The sequence below is a fragment of the Chamaea fasciata genome, unplaced genomic scaffold (genome assembly GCF_029207755.1).
Source record: "Chamaea fasciata isolate MVZ Bird 193981 ecotype frontalis unplaced genomic scaffold, bChaFas1.0.hap1 SCAF_15, whole genome shotgun sequence".
Taxonomy (NCBI): domain Eukaryota; kingdom Metazoa; phylum Chordata; class Aves; order Passeriformes; family Sylviidae; genus Chamaea; species Chamaea fasciata.
The window spans coordinates 8615394-8629742 of record NW_027094100.1 but is presented as its reverse complement, the minus strand read 5'-3'; the positions used below and the strand labels follow the sequence as shown (position 1 = coordinate 8629742).

The 14349-nt window shown below is 43.6% G+C and overlaps 1 protein-coding gene across 1 annotated transcript in view; it reads left to right on the top strand.

Moving 5' to 3' along the window:
* Positions 1 to 14349, top strand: part of COL23A1 (collagen type XXIII alpha 1 chain) — a 176926-nt gene that overhangs the window by 51379 nt on the left and 111198 nt on the right. The gene's annotated exons all lie outside the window — the stretch shown is intronic.

The window sequence follows — 14349 nt, the reverse complement described above, 5'->3', positions numbered from 1 at the left end:
TCAATCCATGCTCTCGGCAGAAGTCCCTCTCCAGCTCTCTTGTTGCACCATTATGTTGGTGCAAAGCTGACTTTAGGGAAATACAGGTGCAGGCAGTCAAGTGTGCTCTTGATTTTTTAAAAAAAATTGTCTTTAGCTGTTGTTAGTAATTTTTCACTAGGAAAAGCTCCCGTGAGCTGCAGGCTTGCGCAGCTCTTCTTTTGAGGGAAGGCAGTAGGGAATATCTGATCTCTGAAAAGTGGTGTCATCTTCAAATGAAGGTCAGTGTGTCCTTGGGATGTTGGGTAGGAGTGTGCATTGCCCCAAATCCTGTAGAAGAAGAGTTGTAAGTGAGCCCCAGTGGGTGCTCAGGATGGAGCTTTGGGGGGCCACACGAGGCACTGGGCACATGGAGCAGATTTCTGGTGGCTGCTAATTCAAGGTTTGTCTGGATTTCTGGAAAAAATGAGCTCCAGATGCATTGTAGTTTGGAGTGGCCATCTGTTGACCAGCTAGCCAGTAGTTATTAAGCATTTCATATTTATCACCTCTTTTCCTTTGTGAGATTTTTATGTAGGTTTATGTGATTGCAAAGGAGCAGCACGGTTGTAATCTCAGTTCTGGATAACAGATGCTGAACACTGCCAGATTACAGATTAGATTTATTTTTTAAGGCCAGAAAGAATTATTAGAGTTGCTAAGTCTGTGTTTGATACCCCCCCGTGCAGGATTTCTTCCAGAAACCAGATTAAAACCTCTCATTTTGGAGAGGTATCTAATCTCCTCTGTAAGACTCCAAGAAGTGGCAAGTCATCCATCACAGACCAAAATAGTCAAGCAGTGATGGGCTGGCATCAGGGACTTCAGATTTGGGTTTGGAGCAGCACCCAGGCTTCACATTCTTGCTCAAAGCTTATCTGGCAAACGCAGACCTCCGGAGCCTGTGGATTCAGTGTGGGAGCTGAAGTGAACAGCCTTCTTCCTTGCATGGCTGCACAGAAGCTGCTTTGTCATTTTCTCTGTGTATTTGAGTACAGAATAGAGCCATATACCTGGATTTGGGGAAGGAGTGAGTGCAGGAGCTGATGTTTTACACTACTTGTCAAAGCTCTGTTTGATCCATTGCTCTTCCATGTGCCTATCCCAAGTAATGGTGAAAGAATGACCAGGAACAAAATGTGCTTGGAAGCATCACTTTTTCCTTTCTTTTGGATTTAATCTATGCCAGAGGCATGTAGGTTTAAATTTTCCTGCTTTTTCCATTGAGGACTCTTGAGGACCTGGGATGAAGAAGCAGCTTGTACTGAACTGAGTGAGTGTACAAGTGTCCCAGCCCTTGTCAGCAAGAATTTCCTGAGTGAGAAGTGAGGAACATCTGCAGTGACAGAACCTGCCACCACCAGAGAATGTCACGGTGCCTACGGGATAGTAATTTGGTAAGGCAGGGAAAGAGATACAAAATGAGAAGAGAGAGCATAAATTCAACAAGCTTGACTTAATGTTTTTCACCAGTTAGAACATTCAATTTACCCATGGAGAAATCGAGCAGTTCAAAGGGGAAAGGCTGCATTGTTCATTGACAGATAAACTGCATCTGTGCTGCCTGCTATTTTTTTAAATATTAGGTATTTTATAGGGATTTGAAAGATACCGGATTGCAAATGGTAAACTTCAGCCTCAAGTGGGATATGAGTGGCTGTCCTTTGAGGACAAGGTGGGCTTAGATGGTCCGGAGCTGTATTTGCGAGGTGGGACTATAGACAGACAGGTTATGCAGACAGTGCAGTGATGGAAGTCACAATGTCTACTGACAAGGCTGAGCAAGATTAAAAAAATCAGGTGCTGGTAAAATGCAATGATTATGTAGACATTAACTGTTAATGAGGTGTTTTCTAACTGGTGAAAAGCTGCAGAAAGAGGTTTAGTGACACAGGAATCCTTCTTCTCTGCTCTTTGCACAAAGAACTTTTCTTCATAGGAATTTCTGTCATTAGGAGCTGACTTTGGGTTGAGTTTCCCTTTTGTATAAAGTTCTCTGAACCTCTTGTGACTACTAATGATTTTTTTTTCTTTTTTTTTTTTTTTTTTGGCTTTGCTATTGTTTCAAACAAATCGTAGCTGCAGTGGCCTTTAGAGCCTTTTCTTGGTCTTGCTGTCTGACAGCAGACCCATGTCTCATTCTCTTGTTTAGGTTTCTGCTTGCTTTGTTCCAGGCATTGGCATGCTGGCACGGAAAATGGTCAAATTTTCAAAAATGCTAAAATCCTGACTATCTAGTATAGTGGCAAGAGAAATATTCAAGTCATGAGTGGCTGCTTCATTCCCTTGCCATCCTGGGAATGGAGAGAGTCTTGGCTCTGAAAGGATGTCCTGAGATGCAGGTCAGTGCTGGCCTTTGGAGAGGTCAGCTCAGGTGGTGCAGTGGTGGCGTGAGCCTGGACAGTTCATTGTGGAAGAGCCTGGTGGCTGCTGGGGCCCTGTCTGAGCCTCACAGACTGCAGGGCCCCGCTGGGGATGGACTCGTTGTTGTGTTTGCTTCCAAATGCCCTTGGGAAGGGTTGTGCTGGCTGCCCACAGACATTCCTGGAGCAGGAGTGCCAGCTGGACCCACGGCTGTTTTCTCTCCATCCCTGGCTCAGCTCTGGTCTGAGAAGGAGCTTTGGGAGGACCAAGGTGTGTTTGGTTCAGTCCTGGTGATCTGAGCTTGTGCATGGCCTGGGCTCAGAGCAACACAGAGAGGAAAGATGTGCTCTTCCCAAAACACAGCAAGTAAGGATTCTGCACAGCAGAGGGCTTTCTTAAAAAGTCGATGTGAGTGGCATGGATTTCTCTGGTCATGTCACTGGTGGAGTGGCAAAAAAAAATTCAGCAAAACTTGGAGAAGCCACACGCAAGGTAAAGAGCTCACTCAGCGTTATCAGCTGGGGTGGATTGACAGACTTGTCCTGGCTGACCCTGATCTCTTAAGGGGCTAATCACAAAATCCATTGCAGAGTGAAAACAAGCAGTTAACTTGGAAAGGATGAGACAAGAGTCTCATCGAAGTCTCACAGGGTGTCAGAACTGGAAGTGCCTGGTTTCAGGTCAGCAGCACCAGCCAGGCACTGTTTCTTGGCCTGTTGCTGGTTGTTAAGCTGGCTACAACCTATGCAGTGGCTGGTTGGCAGCCTGGGGCTTGCATGACACCCCAGAATTCTTTCTAGCAATTCAGATAATTAGCATTTTATTGCAAAACAAACAAACAAACAAAACCCTAAACCATAATGGCAGGAGTTCTAAGTATTTTTTTCGGTTTGGGGTTTTTTGTAAGGCTTACACGCTAGAAACTTAATCAGGTTGGAGCTTTACTTTTGTTTTGCATACTGAATATGACTTATTGGCATTTTCTTCTGAAACTCTGCAACTCCAGTCTCTGGTGAGGATGAACTGTAAGCTTTAAATGAAAGAAATGCCTTGTCTAGGATAACTCAATGACCAGGAAGTGTATACAGTGCTTAATGCATCTGTGTCTGCAATGGGTTGGGAGCTGTCAGGGGTCTGTCTCTGCTGCTGGGAGAGGTTCTGTGTCCCCAAGGATGGCACTGCCCATGCATGTAGCACCGTGCAGTTGTTTCCTGGGACTCTTTGCTGTCCTTCTCCATGGTGGTCCCTTCCCATGTCACAGCTCTCTGTTCCTGTAACACTGGGGGAAGCCACCCCTCTGCTCCCCAGCCCTCTGTGCCCCCAGGGTGCAGGCCTGTGGTCACCAGCCCTTTTCTCCCTTGGGCTCAGCCCTGCTTTGAAGGCTCACCAGCATGGGACAAGTCAGCATTCCATGTGGGGAATTTGGGCAGGTTGGGTGCTGAAGGGCAGAGAAACAGCCACAAGCAATTATTGTCCTAGTTTTTATCTCAATGCCAATGATGGGAAAAATTATGTTTCCTTTTGCCTTCAAGTAAAGATTCCTGTCTCTTCTTCAGCTAGGGTGAGTTTGGTGGTTGTGTGGCATTTCCTGTCCTGTGTTTTGGGTGAAAGGATGGAAACTGTTATGATTTTGATGTGACCTAAAGAAAAGTGGTCTGATCTGTGCTGGGTATTATGTGAGTGTTCTGCTGCAAAGAAAGCTCTTTATAGCCTTCTGTGTTGACTGCCCATCTTCATCTGGGGGAGGCTGGTGGTTTAGGGGACATATATGAAATTGGATATTCAGGCTCCATCTCTCAAAGGGAATTGTTAAACTTAACTGTGTTGCCTCAGGAGCTCTGTTCCATAGTTCACAGCTCTGGATGAAGTGATGTTCTGATCATGTCTTGAATTTCCTGGTGCTGCAGTGCTAATGTGCTTTATATGCCTATTCTTGGAGATAATGTTCAGGGGAATAGAAAAAAAAAATATGATTTTTCTACTGAATAGAAGGTAAGGAAATGATGGAATGGGTGGTATGTTCCTAGTGCCTCCTGTTTAACTGGAGAACATTGGTCAGGGTTGTCTTTTCTGCTGTCCTGTGACACTTTCCCTCCTTTCCCCTGGTATTCCCATCTTTGTACCAGTGCCTGGAGAGCAGCAGTCGTGGCTGTGACTGATTTCCCAAGCTCAGTCTGGGCTTCTCACAACAGTAATTGGTGGGTGATTTCAGCCTGTCCTCATCTCAGATCTTTAGCTGTATCTTGTCCAACTGAGGAGTGGAGTGATGGAGCAGCTTTGGTGGGCACCCAGACACCAGCCAGGGTCAACCCACCACACAGACATGATGCACAAGGGTGCAGGACAGAATTCATATTTATTATGTATTAAATGAGGATTTGTATACTTGTATTTGAATTTTAACTTGTCAAAGAAGGACTTTGATTTTCTCCCATGAAACTGGTAATCACAGAATCTTAAATTCCTGGGCTTTCACCATAGTTCAAGTGTATCTTTGAAGTGTTTTCAAGTTGTTCAGCCCCTGTTGCATTCAGGTTCTTCTTTTTTCAGCCTTGGCCATGAGAATGGGAATCTTCTCTGGTGGAAAGTAAGATTTTTATGCAATGCCCTACTTCCAGGAACTGCTGTCTGCAGGGAGAATGCCTGTTCTAGGATAAGAATTTGCAAAGCAACAGCGATTGCTAGCGTTGATAAAACTAAAACACTGTTAGTGTTTGACTGGGACTGCACAGCTTCTTGTTAGTGGTGACGCCTTTGAGTTGGTCTCCTGGTGCTGCCAGTGCTGAGCAGACGAGACGCCAGTGGTGGTGGTGTGGCACCAGATGGGACAAGCACAAGGCATGACTTTCCCCATGCTTTGTGCTCATGGAAAAAACCATAAAACCCCTTTACAGCTTGCTTTGACAGTGTTTAAAGAGCTGGGGCTGGGGTGCTTTGTAGCACCGCAAATACCAGAGATAATGGGGATGTGTGTTTGCCTTTCTTAACTGTAACTTGTGCTTGTGCCTTTCCAGGCCAGCAGGAATCCCTGTAAAGCTGCCTCGTGTGCTTATGGGGCTTTCACTTGCAGGGGAACATGTCATCTGGGCCGGGAGGGTCTTTGCATGGTCTCCTAATGAACAGGAGAGGGGCAAAAATGTGCACAGCCACCCATACCCTTAGTGACGGGGAGAGGGAGGGGAGCACACATTCTTACACATTGCCACACATCCTTTGTTAGTGCATGGCTGATATTGCCTCTGGGAGTTCTGTTGTTTCCCTGTTCAGTTTTGCACAAGAATTGACGGACACCAGCTCAAAGACCCTCAAAATTTTATTTTTTTCTTTTTCTCTATGAAGCTGCTTCCCAGGGAGCTTGAGCCATGTGCTGGGGGTTCCCAGGGAGCATGGAGAGGGAGGCCCAGCTTTGGGAATCTTATTTTATTTATTTTTCCCCTGTCCTGCTGCTTTCTCAAGCCAGCTATCTCTGAAGTCAGGGCAGGAAATGAAAGGGCTGAGAGGTCAGGGGTGCCTGGAGAGTGCTAAGGACCTGCCTGCCGAAAGCCTGCGGTCACTCTCCAGGCTTGGACACAAAAGCAGGAGGCTGCAAGTACTTAGAAGCATTTCTAGCTTGATTTGTTAATAACCAAGCCAAAAAATTAATGTGCAGCCCTTCCAAAAGAGGAATATATCTTTGTGTTGAGCTGGGTGCTGTATTTGGAGTGCAGAGCTGTGTTTTGGGTAGGAGCGGTGCAGGAAATTCCATGCAGTGTTGTTAAAGGTCTTTAGGGATTACCTTTGGAGCTGTGTCTTTGCTGCTGTCTTTAATTTGCCCATCAGCTGTCATCAAAAGCTGCAAGATGCTGTTGAGAACTTGAATCTCAAAGTACGAGTGCCCTCATGTAGTTTCCTGGTGATATTCAGTGTATGAGAGGATATTTTTTAATATTCTCTATATAAATACTCAGGAGTTGGGCAACAGAGCTCACAGCATCAGTAGAGAGGGCTTCTGAGCAGCTTCTCAAAGGATTCCTGGTTCTTCAGGGCATGACTGGAAACGGAAGAGGCCTTACTCAGTTTGAGCCTTGGTTTAAGCTCAGACTTATTCAAACACTGTGATGTGCCAGTGATACCCTGTCCAAGCTAAAACCATGAAATGAGGTGGTGGACAAGGCAAAGGGGAGGATGTGCAGGGCCAGGGTGCATGGCTGGGAAGAGGGGATTGAAAACCAGGAAAGGCTGTTTTTCCATGGCACCCTGCTCCTGGCTGGCCCCATCCAAGAGCCCATCTGCATCCTGCTGTGCTGCACACAGGATTTGCAGCCACGACTGCCAGGGGTTTGTCCTCTCTGTGCATGCCCGACCCCTTTTGGGCTGGCAAGGGAGCAGTCCCAGGTTGAACACCTCTGCCTCTTGAGAAAACTGGCTGTTATTTGGCTGTTTGACGTCTGCCCACGTTCAGTTTAGGGGTAGACTGAGAAGTGATGAGCTCCTGGCATGGCCAGAGGTGGCCTTGCTGATGTGCTGCAGCTGTTTTGTCCCAGGAGGGAGCTGAGGCTGCCCCAGTCATCCCCACCTGGCAGGGATGCAAGTCTAACAAAATGCTCTGAAGGATGGTCCTCAAGGTTTTTGCTTTTTTGTAGTGTAAATATTTGCAAATAGCAATTGTTTGTTTATTTTGCACCCCTGCTCCCAAGCTGTGGTGGGTGCATGCACCCTGTGGGTGCTGACACATTGAAGCTTGGAGAGTTTTACCTTACAAGGATGTTTTCCCAAGTGCTAATCAAGCTTTTTTGCCATATACTTAGTGATCTTGTGAGAACTCCGATGAACTACCAGGAAAAAAGTTGGAAATTAATATTTCCATTTTTTGCATTGCCTTGTAATGGTTTGAAATAATAGGGAAGTGAGCTTTTCAATTAGAATTTTAGTTAGTTCTCCTTTATGAGTAATAAATTCAGTATCTGCTGTGCAGGTTTCTCTCCTGGACTGAATTACTTAACTTAGTTCCACATGTTTTTTTGCCTGGAATAGCTCAGGCAGGCTCAGGCTTCTTTATTTTACAACAAGTTTTTCCTTTCTTTTTCCTTCTATTATGATTTTTGTATTGTATGACTTAAAAAAAAAAGAAAGCTGTGTATAGTGTGCTTTTTTGAGCACTGCTAATGAGCAGACATTTGTAAACCATTAGCTTAAGAATTAGTAAGAACAGATAAGAATGGTTTTGGCAATTCTGTCAAATTAGACTTTTGCTTTATCTTAGTAGAAGACTTTCCAAGTCATAAGCAGACCAGCTGCCAAACTGCCATTGACTTTTTGGAGGAGTAAGATGCATTTCTTCCCAACACAGCATCCTCTTAATGGAATGCACCTTCTTGACCTTCTGTGTTTATGTAGATACAATTATAATTGTATGGGATTTTTATTATTTAATTATGATGTTCCAAAGGAGTGGTTAGTAATCACTGGTATTCCTCCAATATCCCTGAAGGTGATCTCTCCTGTGGCCTTGTACTGAATAGTTTTTAAAGAAGATTGTGTGTAAAGTACTCTGCAGTCTTAAAAGAGGGTTTTTTTGTTCTGTTGGTTTCTTAACATAGAATCCCACATGAGGCTACAACTGATTGTCAGCATTTGTAAAAGCTTATTTCTACTTGTATTTAGAAAAAAAAAAAAGTAAAGTTTTAAGATGCAGAGTTCTAAAATCATCTCACAAAGCAAACATATATTAAGCATTACCTCAGTTTGCATTGCAACTCCATAGGAAAGCAAATGATCTTCATCAAAAATAACTCGGAACTGGTGCCAGTGCTTCTATTGCTCAATTCTCACATTTATTTCAAACAAGCACCTTCATGCTTGGGAGCAGCTGCATGTAGGCATCTGCAAAACCATCTCATCATTTCCATCCTGAGTCCCACTCATAAATCTCTCAAGGTTTTTGAGAGTAAAGGAAAAGGCTTGGTTAGTAGGACATTTTTGCTACCTTGATCATTAGATGGTTTTGTACTTCTGCCTTTGGTTGGGCTGTTTCTTCATGAATTGGGAGCTTTTTGGGTATGGGGTTACCTGTGTAGTACTTGACACAGTTTTTGTGTGTGACTAGGGCAGGTTAACACCAGAGTACTGAAAAATACAAATGCTTGTAATAAGGATGGAATTTGCCTGTCAGGGCTATAAGCTCCCAGCTCTCCAAAGAGTAATGGATTTCCCTTATGGATGGTACTGGCGTGCTCACTTCCCAAAGCTGTAGAATTTCTTTTCTTCTCTGAAAATGTGGTTTTGTTCTGGAGAAACCACCAAAGGAGACCAGCACTTCTCTCCTCCCTGCTTGACACTGGGTTTTGAGGATGCCTAACACAGAGTCAGGGGTTGAGATGGAGAGAGCCATTGGCACAGCTGCTGTGGCTGTTGTTGGTGCTCCGTGATGCCACAGCAGATCTCGCAGACCTCCCTGCTGCTGAAGCCACCCTCTCCTGAGGACACTCATAGCTGAGGAGTGAGCTGTCATTCCTCAAGGGTCGGAGGGGAAACAGTTTGTCTTCTGTGAGTCCAGTGATACTTCCTTTTCATTAATGCATCTCCTGGTGCTGAACATCAGAACGAGTTTTTAAGAATGAAACGAGCGGTCACGACTGTTCTTTGCTTTAGAAGATATTTTAAGTGTTTGTAATATAATCCATGGTTCATGGTCTTAGCAGTAGTTTTCCAGAGTAGCAAAGAGTCAATGGAGGGGTCAATTACACATGCATGGAGAGGAGGAGTTGGGAGAATAAACACAGGAGAAAAATACTGTGTGTTGCAATAAAAATAAGCAAAGTTCTTCTCATGGGCTCTTGAACTCTGTGCTGGGTTTGACGGGCAGCATGAGGTTTGCAGCTGTCATTCTCCAGCCTCTTCATGGGGACAGCTTCATAACCTGGGAGGTCTTTAAATACAAGCAGTAGATCAAAAGCAAGAGGAGGAATTCAGGCTCTCAGCTCGACTCTGCCCATTAGGTTATGTTGCTTTTTTAAACCCACTTTTTTTTTGAAAGCATGTGAGGGAACTGTGTGCTGCTAGCACCACAACAGTTTCTGCGGCTTGCAGATGTAAATGCAGTGCTAACAACACTAACTAAAAGGCTCTGGCTGTGATTTATAGCTGGTACATATGGCAGTGCAACAATATCCCCCCGTGAGCACGCTGGTATGAGCAGGATGCACGATGAGCCTGCCCCAGGAACAGGTGGTCACGTATTATTTGGGGGCTCCAAATCTCCTGTGATGTATGTTCTGTGTAGGGTGAAGCTTCACGTTCAGCTGCCGGCTGCATTTGATGGCTCTGCTGGTTTGCATGGGAGAAGTGGCTGGTGCTGTGAAGGCACAAGGATTCTGCTTCTGCTGCTGTACTGGCAGTTTTCCTCTCTTAGACCAATTTTATCTCGTGCAGCTTGTCAGTAGTGGCTGTTTTCCCCTGCAGACAAGACGAGAGATCAATGACTGCTCTAATAGTGATCCTTAGTTTATGTAAAGTCCTCTTTTCTAAAAGGGTTAGTGGATTTTATTACCAATGTGCAGCAGAAGCTTTTTGACTAGTACCATCAAACACCAAAATGTTTCTATTCTGCAGCGAACTTCAAAGGAGGAGAAGCAGAACAAAGCTAGGAAGAAGATAAAAACAAACTTGCCAACTATCCAGGATGCTGTAAAGCCTTTATTGATTCTGCTTGGGAAGATCTTCATAATTCTACCAGACCTGGACTCAAAGTAATAAAAACTTTAAAGGAATCTGTCCAATCATATGTTCTCTCGATCCTTGAATTTCATAAGCAGTGTAAACGCGGAATTTTACCAGGCTCTAGTCCCAGGAGGAATCTCCTACATACACAAATAAGAGCAAGAATATGAGTGCATTTCCCATTTTCATTTTTCCCCCTTTTGCAAGTTGTTTACCATTTAGATTTCATGGACTCGTATATTTTCCTGATTATTATCCAAAAGGAAACCACAGTAATTAGGGAGGTTTTGGTATATACAACATCCTATCATGTCTCCATAAAAGAGAAAATGATGATGATTTGACTTGGGGTCAAATAATTGTAAACCTCCATCTGACAGTCCTTCCTCTGGAGTTGTGCTCTTCATGGCAGCACTGTAGTAGCACCCTGGGAGTGGGGAAGCTCTCAGGCTTCTCTCCATCATAAATATCACCAGGACATCAGGGTAGTGTTAATTATTTCAAGATTTGGGAGTCTGGAAAACTGTTTTGTGGGGGTTTTGGGGGCATGTTTAGTTTTGGGGTCTTTTAAAGAAAAAAGCAGAGACAGTTTGAGATGTGTGTTTATTTACTCAGGACTCTGTTTCCTATTGAGAACATGATCCAACTGCGTGGTTTTAAGTCTTCTGCAAATATTCCTGTGCTAGGTTTTGGAGCAGGAATGTTGTTGCTCTGAAGTGTACTTTCATGTCCACATTGAGAAATGAGGTGGTCTGTGGATTTGCATAGAAAGCGAGCTGCTTTTAGATCTTGTGATGATAAACTGAAAAATGGAAGTTAGAAAACTCTCTATGGTATAAACCACTGTAATCCTGCAGTGTGAAGGCGAGAAGTGGTTTGAGTGAAAGATGACTGTGCTTTTTTTGGAAATAAGAAATGGAAAGAGACTCAAACTTCTTGGAGAATGAATGGGTTGGACGTAATCCAGTTGTGGACTTGGAAGAAAGTGAGACGTGCCATCAACTTGCTGAATTCTTGTGATGGTTGTGCATCCAGGAGTTAACTTCTGTGTAGACAACTTTTAACATCCCAAATAATGATCTCATGTGTTTTTTGTAAAGTATCTCTCTGAAATGCATGGGTCTGGTCAATCTTGGCCCTTCCTCTGTCTCTTCCTCATCAGCCTTCCTCCAACTCCTTAAGATACAGCTGTCAAAGTAACTTGAATGGTGTGGGTGGGATATTTGACTAAGCAGTTTCTATAAAACCAGGACAAGCCTGCAGGACACATCTGCTCAGAGCTCTTCAGGGAGCTTTCGTTGAAGTTAAAGCTGAACATGTGTTGTGAAGAGCTTGGGTGTGTTTGGGTTGGGATTTTGCTGCACTATGTGGGGTTTTGGGGGGTTGTTTTCTAATCACAAGATACATGTGGTGTGTCCATGTTGTAATTACCCAACAGCTGCTGAGTGCCAGGCGATAAAATGACAGATAAAATGTGGTGCAGATAAATAAAATAGTCTTGTGTGTGGGAGATGGATGAGTAATGACTGGGAAAGGCGAGAGACATCTCGGGCTCACCTACATCTTGAGATAGTATGTGTGTCTCCTCCTTTCCCTAAAAGGAGGCAGAGGACCTTTGAAGTGTGCAGAGGAGGGTGTAAAGGGTGATGAAATTTAAGGGACAGCAAAGAACCATTGAATAGACAGTTCTTGCGTGTTTTCAAGTATCTGCCCAAGAGCAGGAAGAGTCCCCTGGCTATTTTGGTTGGCATGATTCGAGCTTTTCGCCAGGAATGAGTACAAATGCAATTCCCCCCCAGCACAGTTCCTGGAGTTGTTTCCTGCCCCCAGGGTAGTCAAGTACAAGGGTTGGTACAAGTGCTCAGGCTATGATCTTCTCAACCTGGGAGAAGCATTTTCCCTATTCCCCCCTGCTGGACATGGGTTAATAATAAAGAGGAGAGTCATCCCACACATGTTCATGTTTTAGCTTCTTGCTAATGCTGTCATGTGCGTCAGCAGAGCTGCCAACAGCAGAGCCATGTAACACCCTCTTCCCCCAGCCCTGCACTGCCTCGTGCAGCACAGAATCCTGCTCACAGCCATGGCATGTGGTATTAACCACTGTGGAGAAAGCTGGGTTTGTGGGTTTGGCACACCATCTGTTGTGATGGCATGTGAGCATTTGCCCAGGCAAATCACTGCACAGCTGGCCAACAGCTTAGAGCACCACCTTGCTCCCACCAGGTAGGCAGCCCTCAAATAGTAGCTGTCCTCAAGTAAAAACCTCTTGTCAGAAAATTTTGAGGTGATTGTTTTGGTTATTCACTGGATTTTATTTTCACAAAAATAATCCAGTAGTGATTTTCTCATTAGAATTAAGCTTGCCCCCTTTTTTTTGTTTTTGTTTTGTTTTTGTTTTGTTTTGTTTTGTTTTGTTTTTTTGTCTCTGAAATAAGTCTATAAGCTGAGGTTTTTTTAGGGTTTTTTTGGTGTGGCTATGCCACCTTAACCAAGTAAATATTATATATTATAGTTTTCCAATTGATTTCACTGGAAGTCTGATGGGGTCTAAAGTTACATGAGGGTTTTTTTGGTTGGGTGATGCTTTAAAATCTTGGTTTTCTCCTATAGAATAAAAAGATACCTTCTCCTATTCAGTCAGCTGCAGGTGTGATTTCCTGGTCTTAATTAAATATCATGTAGCAGCACAAATAGTTCTCTTATGTTGACCCAGGATCTGGTCTTGCTTGTCAACTTGTGAATGGAAGTCTTTTCATATCAAAATAAGGGAAGAATTTCCAAGTGTTAGAACCACTGATGTAAGATACCTGGACACAAATAAGACACTTAAGGTTTCTGGGCTCCTAAAATCTTGTTTGTATCTTGGGATCAAAGAACCCCTTGTCTGTAAGTAGTCTATGTCAATGATTGGCTCAGAATAATTTGCAAATGCCTGTTTTACTGGTGCTGTTCAGTAAGAACAAAATGCCTTTGGTCCTTTTATGTGCTACATTCATCTTTCTAGTTAATGTTGTCCAATTAAATGGGCCAGAGATGGGCAGACACAGAGCTGGGTTCATCTGCCTTAAATGTCCCTCTTCCCTGGGTCTGAGTGCACAAGATAGAGCAGGTTAGAAGTCCCTGGGGAGATGCGGCTCTCCTGGGGACAGGGGACCTCTCTGGAGGTTGTCATCAGCCTTTTCTTTGGACTATAAAGGGGTTGGGATGAACAACTCTAATGGAAAACCCTCCTCTGAAGGCAAGCTGAGGCAGGTGAGAGGAATCCCACTCTCAAATCCTTATCAAACATGCTGGAATAATTTTGCTGTGCTTTGAGGCTCTCTCTCGTAATGCGGTGCCAAAAATAGTGAACTATCTTCAATTTACTCAAGAATTTGGTTTTTATAACTCCTTTCAGACAGAAACATGTGAACACGTTTCATAATTTCCTCTACAATTGTGTGCATCCATCTATGCAAATAAACAGGCTGCTGGAATTATTTAATGTTGGAGTGCTTTGAAAATGTAATGTGCTGTGTAAATGCAAAGTATCAACGATAGAGTCCTACGATTAATAAGGCCTTTTATTAAATAAATGCTGGTTCTTGCCAAAATTCCAGAGAGACTTGTGGTAGAGCATGTGTACTTAACAGGTCAGAATGTGAAAGTAATAACACACATTCTCAAATAGAAAACACATGTATTTGTTTTTAAACTTGGATATATTATTTTAAATTCTTAATACCCTCACCCTTCTTTGATTAAAGGGCCATAGACTAAGTGGGGTTTTGTAAGAGATTTTCTAACAGATGTTCACTGCTGAGAACATTTCAAACTGAAGACAGAACAGATGAAAATCTGTACAGGAAAATATAATACAAAATTGATCTTTAAACTTGGAAGTCTGTGGGAAATAACAAGCACAGCTTTCTTTTCCTTAGCAGTTGGTGCCTTGCACTGACTGGATAGTTGCAGAAATCCACCTACAGCAGGAGCAAGAGGAAAAAATGGGAAAATTGGTCTATATTAAATAATACTCTGGTCATACAAAGAAATTAGGCTGTTTGTGTTAATCCCCATGAATGCCACTTAGGTGAGCAGGTATATAAAATTATACTGAGGCTTAGGTCGCTGTCCTATCTCAGCTGCATCATCTTAAGTGGAAACATTGCTCAGATTGATGGAGCTTGTGTTATCAAGTGCCCCTTTATTAGTGTTAGGCTCAATTCTTGTTTCTGTTAATTTTATCAGCTCTTACTACAAACAGATTAGAACCAATAGAAGCTT